General features: G+C 44.0%; 1 protein-coding gene across 1 annotated transcript in view; it reads right to left on the minus strand.

Moving 5' to 3' along the window:
* LOC137416460 (uncharacterized) overlaps positions 1 to 11439 on the minus strand; it is a 35548-nt gene that overhangs the window by 13825 nt on the left and 10284 nt on the right. The window lies entirely within an intron of this gene.

Below are 11439 nucleotides of genomic sequence, written 5' to 3' on the forward strand. Positions count from 1 at the left end.
GATATGCTGCGCAGGTTGGTCGGAGCGATGAAGAGAAGGACAAGTTCTGGTGTGCAATAAAGAAGCTGATGGAAAGCGTGAAAGATAAGGAAGTTGTTGTGGGAGGAGGAGACCTAAATGGACATGTGGGAAGGAGTATGGACGGTTTTGAGGGAGTTCATGGGGGTTACGGATATGGTGTGAGAAATGGAGAAGGTGAAAGGATTTTGGAGTTTGCTGATGGAGTTGATTTGTTGATTTGTAATACTCAGTTCCAGAAAGAGGATAATAAGCTTGTTACATACACGTCAGGTGGGTCGACGACAACTGTTGACCACCTGATGGTGCGTAGACGACATAGGGGGCACCCCAGGGACACAAAGATGATCCCGGGGGAGGAGGCTGTTTCACAGCACCATTTGGTTGTCTGCGACATAAGGGTGAAAGGTGCGAGGAGAGCCCGGGGGGTTAAGTACCAACCGAGAATGAAGGCGTGGAGGTTGAAAGAGGTTGGATGTCAATGAAATATAGTCTGTTGGGAGCCGTTGGTGATGTATGTGGATGGACAAAAGGACCACCGAGACTCTCGGAAACATGGTGGTGGGATGATGAAGTTGGAAAGAGGATTGATGAGAAGAGGAAGAAGTTCAAGGAGTGGCAGAAGGCGAAGGGTACGGGGGCAGAAAAGGCAGAGCATGAAAGTTATAAGGCAGCCAAGAAGGCTGCAAAGAAAGAGGTAGCAAAGGCACAGGAGGCATGTAGGAAAATGTTTGGAGAACGCTTGGATTCGAAAGAGGGTCAGAGAGCAGTATTCAGGATTGCAAAGCAGATAGCGAAAGAGAGATGTGATGAGGGTCAGTTGCTTGAAGGATGAAGTGGGACAAATCGTTGTGGACCCAGATGGAATTAAAGGAAGATGGAAGAGAGATATGGAAATGCTGTTGAATGCAGAGAATGAATGGGATGGCAACATAGAGAGTAACCCAGTTTTAGGACCGGCAGAGAAGATAAATGAGAAGGAAGTTGAGGAAGCGATAAAAGCAATGAAGAGTAGAAAAGCAGGAGGGCCGACGGGAGTTGTGGGAGATATGTTGAAGGCAGCAGGAATTTGGGGTGTGAAGAGAATGACAGAGATCTGCAATCTGGTGGTGAAAGAAGGCCGCATTCCAGTGGATTGGGAACTGAGTACCCTCGTCCCTCTGTACAAGGGGAAAGGTGACCCTCTGGACTGTGGGTCGTATCAAGCGATAAAGTTATTAGAGCATGGAATGAAGGTATTGGAAAGGGTGTTGGAGAGGAGGATAAGGAAGAAAGTGAAGATCGACGAAATGCAGTTTGGATTTATGCCAGGAAGAGGAACGACAGACACGTTTTTATGGTAAGGCAGTTGCAGGAGAAGTACATGGAGAAGAGGAAGAAGTTGTTTCTTGGGCCTGTTGATCTGGAGAAAGCATTCGATAGGGTTCCACGCGAAGTAGTGACATGGGCATTGAGGAAGTTAGGAGTGGAGGAATGGTTGATCAGAGTAGTGATGGCAATGTACGAGAGCGCGTGCGCAGCTGCAAGGACGAAGGACGGGAACAGTGGTGAGTTTGAGGTGAAGGTGGGAGTGCATCAGGGGTCGGTACTAAGTCCACTACTATTTGTAGCTGTGATGGAGGTGCTGGCTGGGAACGTAAAGGCAGGTTTTGCAGTGGGAGTTGTTGTATGCAGAAGATCTGGTGTTGATTGCAGAAAGTATGGATGGACTGAAGGAGGAGATGAACAAGTGGAAGGAATGTATGGAGACAAAAGGTCTGAATGTGAATATCAGAAAGACGAAGGTGATGGCAAGTGGTAAAGCATGTGGTGAGGTGGAAAGAACTGGGAAGTGGCCATGTGCTGTGTGCAGGAAGGGTGTCGGAGTGAACTCCATTCAATGTACAATGTGCGCTGCGTGGGTTCATCAAAAATGTAGTGGTTTGAGAGAGTCATTAACCAGTGTGGCAGCTACATTCAAATGTAAGGTGTGCACAGAGGGAGCTGCAGATAGAGGAAATGTTGAGTTGGATCTTGGAGACGGCGTGAAGCTGGAAGGTGTGAAAACATTTTGCTACCTAGGAGACATGCTGAATGGAGAAGGTGGATCAGACTCGGCAACGTTTGCTAGAGTGAGATGTGCATGGAAGAAGTTTCGGGAACTGAATGGCGTGCTGACAAGCAGGGGAGTGTCGTTGAAGGTGAAGGGAAAGGTGTATGCTGCATGTGTGAGGAGTGTTATGTTTTATGGGAGCGAGACATGGGTAATGAACGTAGAGCAGCAACAAAGGGTGGAAATGTGAATGGTTCGGTGGATGTGTGGAGTATCGTTGAGAGAGAGGAAGACAAATGATGAATTGCGAAAGATGATGGGAATAGAGCCTGTGATGGATGCTGTGAAGAGGAACAGGTTGAGATGGTTTGGTCATGTGTTGAGGAAGGATGAAAGTGACTGGTTGAGAAGAGTTATGGAAATGAATGTAAAAGGATGTAGAGGACGGAGAAGACCGAGAAAGACTTGGCTAAAGATGGTGGAAGAAGAAATGTGGGCAAGGGGATTAACAAGGGGAGATGCAGAAAATAGGGCAAAATGGAGAAGATTGTCATGGGGACCGCAAGTTTCTCCGCTCTCGCAGGGAAAATGGCCTTAAAATGCGTTGTTGTTGTTGTTGTTGTTGTTGTTGTGTTGCATCAACATACAAACAAGTACGAGGTTCATAATCACAAAGCTAGAGCCAATCTGCACGCCACACCCAAAGTAAAGTTGAAAGATGACAAAAAGTTCCACCAAAAAGTCTAATTTTGAGTAAAAAGATTTTCGGTTTTCACCCCATGACCTAAAGTACCCAAGGGATTCAAATCCCCAAAAAATCGTTAGATATTTCATGAGTCCCTTGATGTTGATTGCCCATACAAAGCTTCATTTTAAAAAATGTGCCCGTAATTGAATTTTTGGGGAATTTGACCTTTTGACCCCACCCAGGGCACCAGTGGGTGGGGCCAAAAATGATACTGCTCTCGCACCTTCTTGCCATGTAGTGGTCATCACTACGACGTTTGGCTAATTTGTGCACATCTGTTTCGGAGATAGTGTGATGGACACGGAGAGACAGACAGACGGAGCTGATTAAACCCTGACAACATTAGAAAAAAAAAGGTGTGGGGATAATAACTGAGTGGAATCCATCCAGCAAACGTACCCTTGTGGCATCACGGACCATTAATTATTAATGGGTGAGAGAGAGAGAGACACGGAGAGACACGGAGAGAGAAAGAGAGAGACACGGAGAGAGAAAGAGAGAGAAAGAGAAAGAGAAAGAGAAAGAGAAAGAGAAAGAGAAAGAGAGAGAGAGAGAGAGAGAGAGAGAGAGAGAGAAAGAGAGAGAGAGAGAGAGAGAGACTTGACTTTTACATCCTTTTATTACAAAAATATCAAAAAGTATATTTTGTAAAACGTATAAATACAACCATTTCACAAAGCATTTCACAAATCAGAGGTAAAAAAAACAAGCAAAACCATTTTAAAGGGAACATTTACATGAAGACCATTAGTACATCAAGAAAGGGAACAGGGAAAAAAATAATAAAGTGTTTTGCTCCTCACAAAGAAATCATATCATGCTCGAGGAGTGATCAATCTGTGATCAGCGCACCATTTTGCACAGAGCAAAGCGCATTATTCAATGCCCATATACTTTTGAAGATCAATACTTTATCCATATATGTATAGAAACAAAATTCTGTTTTAATCCGGGCAAAAACAAGTCCTTTAAAACAGGCCGGGAGGTTATCTGTACATCTTGTAGGATTTTCAATTTGCATTTTCCTCGTGTGATATATTGCTTTCTTTGCCATGGCAACGAGAAAGTTCGCTAGGGCCACTTCTATTTGGTGTGTGTTTGAGGCAAAGCAAAAAATGAAAGAATTCAAAGTAAAGTTTAAAGAAAGCTTCATGCACATTTCATGCAGCAAACCAAATAAAGGAATCAAGCGTGCACATTCAACATAAGCATGTGACACGGTCTCAAGAGCACCACAGAAAGGACAATGGTCAGATATTTCAGAAGAAAAAACATGCAAGAGCTTATTGGTGGGTAATACCCAATGTGCCAACCTCCACGACAGGTCGGCAGTTTTCTTTGGAATAAGTATGTGATAATAGGCTTTCCAGTTAGGTTGGAAGGGGTATTCTGTAGGCAAGCAATTGTGCCACTTCCTTGACTGCCAAGTTCCTAAGGAGGGCCGGATTGCTTTGACGCAGGCCTGGTATATTGCACAATTTTCCAGACCTGCAGATCCAAAACGTATTTTTGGTAAATATTTTATTATTGTACCAGAATTCATTACAGTGGGGGTGACTTCTAAATTTGGGAAACAGAGGCTTGGCTCACAAACAATTGGGCCATCACCAGTGCGAGGAGATTGCTCCCAGTGCACCTTAACTTTGCGGTATACGCTAAGTATTTCGCATAGCACAGCAGATATTATGCGGTTTGACCGCATGCCAACTTTATTTGCAAGTGCTGCAGCACTTAACCATGTCCTTGTCTCAATCATTAGATCAGCAACGTGATGGACACTATTCTGAACAAAATAATCAATAAAAGAGCGTTCCGTTCTTATTCTTTTGAAGAGAGAGTTGTAGAAAAGAGGCTCTCTGAAAAACATCTCTTGGGTGTAGGAAACATAATCACGGTCGACCATGAAAACACGCCAAGCATTCAAAATTATATTGTAAAATGGTGGAAGCAAGGACAGATCAATACATTTCATGTTCATTAGGAATAGACCAAATGAATAGTCTAGCATGCCGGCTTGACGGAGGAGGAGGAGAGCAGTGGACCTCCAGGCTAGGTCTGATGGACCATAGAGAAGCCGCCAGATTGAGGCGATGCCAAATGCCATAGCCCTGCATACGATGTCCACAAGACCATGCCCACCTTCCTCTAAGGGAAGATTCAAGATCTCTGGACGAAGCCAATGTTTTCCACTCCAGAAGAAGTTTATTATTGTCTTCTGTATATTCAGCAGAAAGCGTTCAGGAGGTGGAATGGCTTTGATTCTGTGCCACAGTATAGATGCTGCTAGGTTGTTTATGACCAGGACTCGTCCCCGGTATGAAAGCAAAGCCAGCAAACCTTTCCATTTCCGCAGCTTTTGTTCGAGAGAGTCAGCGAGACCCTCCCAATTTTTCGCTTGTGTTGCTTCATCACCGATGTAAACACCAAGGTACTTCATTCCGTTGAGGGACCAGGTGAGGTGTTTCGGGAGGACAGGCATAGGGCGCTGGCATGGGCCCATCCACATCGCCTGGCACTTGTTCCAGTTTACCAAAGCTGAAGAAGCTGAACCATAATAGTCCAAGCAATCCACCAGTTTCTTTATCTCATCACTATTATGTACGATGGCGCAAATATCGTCAGCATATGCAGAGACTTTCACAGGCCTTGTGAGCAAATTTTTGCATCCGGTTAAGATGCTGCGGACTTTGATTAAAAGAGGCTCAATGGTTAAAGAGTACAGAATACCAGATAAAGGACATCCCTGACGGATACCCCTTCCAACCTTTACAGGTGAAGTTAGCTCAGAGTTTACTCTGAGTATTGAGGAAATGCCATTATAGAGCAGTTTTACCATGGAAAGAAAAACAGGACCAAGTCCAAAACACTCTAGCACCTTGAAAAGATATACATGACTTACACGGTCAAAAGCCTTCTCTTGGTCAAGCACAATCAAACCAAGATTGTCATTTTTTATTTTACACACATCCCAAAGATCTCTTAATAAAAAAATGTTATCGTGTATCTGTTGGTTAGGGATACAGAAAGACTGATCACTTTGAATCAACGACTCTCGGAGTGGGGCGATGCGTCGAGCTAGAACTTTAGAAAATATTTTATAATCTGAAGTTAGAAGAGAAATTGGACGCCAATTATATCAATGAGCTGAGGGTCTCCTTTCTTGGGTAATAGACTAATGACTGCTCTACGGCAGCTCATCGGCAAGTCACCACAACGTAATGAACTATTAAAGACCTCCAATAGTTCTGGGCCTAATAAGGGCCAAAAGGATTTATAAAACTCTATTGGGAGGCCGTCCAACCCAGGAGATTTACCCGTAGGTAAAGAAGCAAGGGAAAGTGTAAGCTCTTCCAAGGAAAGTAAGGAGCCAAGCTGATCCCTTTGAGCAGCACTTAGCATGGGTAAGTCAGATGTGAAGTAACTTATTGAGCCATCGTCAACATCATTTGCCATAAACAGGTCTGAAAAGAAGTTATAGACCTCCCTCTTTATATTATCTTGTGACGTCACAGTGTTACCAGTTGAGAGCTTTAAGGTTTCAATTTGCCTTTGATTGGTAGTCTTTTTATCAAAATGGAAAAAAAATTTGGTCGGTGCATCTAAATTATATAGCTGATCCATCCGTAGACGGACCATTGCACCTTTTGCTTGGTATTCGACTAGTCTGTTTAGTAGAGTCTTCTTTTCCATAAGCAAATGATTATTTGTTCTATTGGGGCTATTTGCCACATCAGTTTGCAACTTCATTATTTCCTTTTCTAGTGTGAACCTCTCCCTTTTTACACTGAAAGAAGAGAAGTAATTAAACTGTTGGCAAAAGACAGCGATCTGTGCCTTTGCGTAGTCCCACCACAATATCGGGTTATCAAAATTATTCTTTCTTTCTTTGAGGCTAATCCAAAACACTTTGAAAGCTTCACAAAAAGCAGCATTTTCCAGCAACATGACATTGAACTTCCAATATGGGCTGCCATGTTGCTGCAGAGCAAGCTTAAAGGACAAGGTTACAGCCAGGTGATCAGAAAAAAGAGAAGGCACGATATCAGATTTCAATATCTTGTCAAGCATTACAGTATTGACATAAATTCTGTCTAACCTGGCTAGTGTGTGCATCTGAGACGTACATCTAGACCAAGTAAACTGCCGTTGCATAGGGTGCTGAATACGCCAGACATCTATTAATCCCGTCGTCTTGATGATTTTCTCCAAAGGTTTGGCAGATCTAGGATGTGGCTCCGCACTGTTTCTATCTAACGCAGGGTCAAGAGTGCAGTTGAAGTCGCCACTCATTATAAAAGAGCAATTTAAGTCAATTGTACTCAGAAGATCCTCTAGCTTTAGAAAGAAGTTTTGCCTTTCAGCATTCTTACAGGGAGCATATATGTTTACAAAAACAAAGATTTGATTATTGGCAGTGAATTGAAGACAAGCCAGATGTCCAGGAATTATTTCATTATATTGAACTTGTGTGAGTGTTAATGAGGAGGAGACAAAGAAAGCAATTCCAGCAGTGAGACAATTGATATCACTGAAAAACCACTGGCCCTTCATTAGCCTTCTCCATTGGGCTTGGCCATTCAGATCTCCATGCGTTTCTTGCAGTAACAAGACATCCAGGTGCAAACGCCGGGTCAGATCTTTTACCTGAACTTTGCGTTCTAAACTAACACCACCGTTAATGTTTAGACTGCCAAAACTAACACTCATTCTTTCGGAAAAAGAAAGAAGATAAATAACTAAATAGATCAAAAAACCCATAGGGACCTCATTTACGAAGCTCCTGCCGAGCTTTCTGGATCATTTTTCTTAGCCGGTGCTTCTGAGCATCAGTGAAATTTGGAGTGTCAGGGTTATGCACAATTTTCTTCAATTTAAAAATCAACACCTGCAGATCAGGGAAATTATCTTTCAGTTCAATGTTCCTTTTCCGATAGGAATCTCTCAAAAAGTCCCGAAGCTCGTCATCCGAAGGGCTGTTTACAGCCTTTAGAATCTGAGAGGACTCCTCTTGACCCTCACCATCAGATTCCTCATATGGGGAATTAATTGGTGTTTCAGCTTCCTGGCGCACATCACATGATTGCTCAGTTTCAATAAAGTAAACTTCTTCAGGAACGTTTTGTGCCGGAGTCACATTTGAAGCTTCTTCGGGATGCGAGGTGGGGGGCTCCAAGCATGTTTGTGACATGACCACCATGCTCGATTCATGAATGTCACTCTCCTCCAGTGGATTTAAATTATCCTCTTTTATTCTCTCTGTGCCCTTATTTTCCTCATTTATTCCTTTTTTAGGGGGAGATTTTAAGTGCTTTTACTCCTCTTGCGATTGACAGGAGGAAGCTGCACAATGAACGTCCTCGTGTGAGATGACACTGTCTGAAGGATCAGCGACACTCACTGGGATTGGAAAGTTAGAATCCACTTTTTCCTTGATGATGTTTGTACTAGTGGAGGTGTCCTTTTCCTCCAATAAGGCAAACCTGTTTTCACATTGAAATCCAGTGATGGAGTTTTCACTGATTTGCCTTTTCCCAGAAGGTGACGCACTTCTTACAGCCGATTTACGTTTTTTTACTTTGGAAACGGTGACAAACCCCTCATTTGCGCTGTCCATTGGTTCAACGGGAGGGGGCGTGTCCACTTGTTTACCTGGTTTATCCTGCACATTTGTCGAGCAGGAAACGTTAACATTAATCTGCGAGTCATTGTTTCCCGTTTCGACCATGTTAGGCTGTTCCTTCTGATTGCGACAAAACCGTTTCATATGTCCCACTGCACCACAACCAAAGCACTTTAGGGTGTCGGTGGTGATGTATACTTGATAATCGCGGCCATTTGTCGTGAATTTTAAAGCAACATTCAAGGAGGGATATTCCTTTTTGAGAACCATAAAGACCTGCCTACGGAAACTCATCACGTGACTGACACGTTCATCCTTACAGCCCAAAGGGAGCATTATTAATGGGGACACACATTGCCCATATCGCTGCAGCGCTGCAAGGATTGTATCGGTATCGAGAAATGGTGGTGCATTTGAAATAACCACTTTCTGAGCAGGAGTATCCAAGGGATAAACCATAACAAAGTGTCCGGAGTCGAGGGACAAACCTTGTTGTACGATGAGAGCAATGTGCTCTACATCGGACATGAACACGATAACCCGTTTGTTCATACGCGATGCGGCACGTACCTTATCAAACCCGATCATGTTCCCGATCGCGAGAACAATAGCTTCGACTGTAATACCCTCGGGTGGAGAACACGCAATGCCATGCTCACGTGATAATTGCTCAAACGCTGCATATCGCTGCGAATGAGCAGCCGCCATGTTTGAACACACGAGGCTCGAACTCGTCCTCCCAGCTCGGGAAGAAGAAGTTAGTAATGCACTCCGACTTTCCCAGCTTAGGGAAAGGGAGCGTTAAAAAAACAAACTAAGGAAATATAAGCGAGAAAAAAAGGTTTGAAGTGAAGAAAATAAGTCAGGTGAAAAAACAACAGGGAACCGCCCAAAAACGGCGATTTCCTTAACCTGCACGATAAGTGTGCTCTATGGCTCTCTCTCTCGTCTCAACATAGAAGGGGAAACACAGGGAAGCTTTATAAATAGAAACAAGCACACGAAGGAGCGAAATGGGGGGTGGGGGTGGAACAAACAGCCAAGACAGAGCACTCACGACATGAAGCGAGCAGACGCCATGACACCGCACCCAGCGCACCGACAGCCGATAGGTGGCGACAGAGAGAGAGAGAGAGAGAGAGAGAGAGAGAGAGAGAGAGAAAGAGAGAAAGAGAGAGAGAAAGAGAGAGAGAGAAAGACTTTGACTTTTTAGTCCTTTTATTACAAAAATATAAAAGTAACAATATACACGTTTTGCAATAAAATCAATAATGCCAACAAAAAGAAAAAAAGAAAAAGAAGAAGCACCCAATGATCATAAAATAAAATAAAATAAAAAACAATCAGTATTTCACAACAGTATTCTAAATTCATTTTCTTTAACCTCACAAAACCCACCAACACACCAAGTATCAACAAAGTTATGAAAATTTCCGGACTCGTTGGACAGGGTAAATTCCAGTTTCAATCTTGCTGAGATTAATGCATTCAAACACAACATGATATTGCAGTGCTCTATCGGTTTGCCAGATAGTTTGTCTTTTCTTGTTAAATAAACAGCAAGCTTCGCAGTTGCTATTAGGAAACTAAACAGTTTAGATGCAGGATTCTGTTTAGGGGCAAAACCAAAGACGAAGCTTCTCAAAGAAAAGGTAACATGCATTTCATGTGCAATGTAATTCAACCAATGAAACAAAGGAAATAATCGGATACAGTCTATGAATGCGTGAAACAAGTCCTCATTGACTGTACAGAAGGGACAACAAACAGATACAGGAGAAAAATGTCTAATAAACGTGTTAGAGGGAACAATCCAGTGGGCCAAACGCCACTGGAGATCACCTGTTCTTTTGGATGTGGGCTCACTGTACATGGCTTCCCAGATAGGTTCGGAGGGGGGTCCTCCGGGTAACAATCCTTTCCATCGGGTAACTCCATTTAACGAAGGGTTCCCATTTAACAGCTTGAGGCACATCTTGTAGATGCCCTTGCTGTCCATTGTCTGGAAAAGCTTTGACCCATCGCTAACAGGGGGCAAATCGTTTTGAATGGGTTCAACAATTAATTTAGGCACTGTCGGCTCATTTAGATCTTCTTCTGTACCTCGAGTCCAAGTTAGGCCAAGTTGCCGTCCCAACTGAATCATTTTCCTCAAAATTTTTGCAATCATCCTATGGGACCAAATCCCTGTCAGGTCGGCGATTTCACTTACGGATTTCCAACCATACCCTGAGTCATGTCGGAGATGCCGCACCTTCACAATACCAGCTGCTATAAAGTGTTGGCAAAAATCTCGACTCTTTGGAATGTCGGGAAAGAGAGGGTTATAGAACAAAGGCTCGTGTGCCAGCATTTTCGTTACATATGTGTCCGCCTGACGACTCACAGAAAGGCTCTGCCAGGCATTTAAGAGGCTTTGGTAAAAAGCAGGGAGAACCGATATGTCGACATGCTGGAGGTTCATTTGAAAGAGTTCAAACCCGTACCCGAGCCTACCCGCTCGCTGCAGTACAAGGCGTGCAGGGAGCCGGCCTGGCAGATGTTCCATGTAGAGGAGACGTTGAATGGACCGCAGCCGGAAGGCCATTAGGCGGGCTTTGATGTCGACGAGGTTGTGGCCACCCTCAGCCGAGGGGCGACATATCACATCGGGTCGTAGCCAGTGGTAGCCTCCCCAGAAGAAGTCCACCAGTTTGCCCTGGAGTGCTTTGAGTAGGGCCTCCGGCGGTTGCAGGCAGATGAACCTATGCCACAACATTGTGGCAACTAAGTTGTTGATCACTAGCACACGGCCCTTGAAGGACAAATGAGGTAAAACCCTTTTCCATCGGTTCAATCTTTCTCCCACTTGCTCAATTACCCCGTCCCAATTTCTTTGAGCATACTGTGGGGAACCAAGGAATATGCCCAAGTACTTAATTCCCTCACTTCCCCACAGCAACCCTGCGGGGAGGGATGGGGGCGGCTGTGGTACAGGCTGAAGAAGGTTGCGATAAAGGGAGGGTATCCATAACGTCTTGC

The sequence above is a fragment of the Myxine glutinosa genome, chromosome 1 (genome assembly GCF_964187855.1).
Source record: "Myxine glutinosa chromosome 1, kmMyxGlut1.1, whole genome shotgun sequence".
Lineage (NCBI taxonomy): Eukaryota > Metazoa > Chordata > Myxini > Myxiniformes > Myxinidae > Myxine > Myxine glutinosa.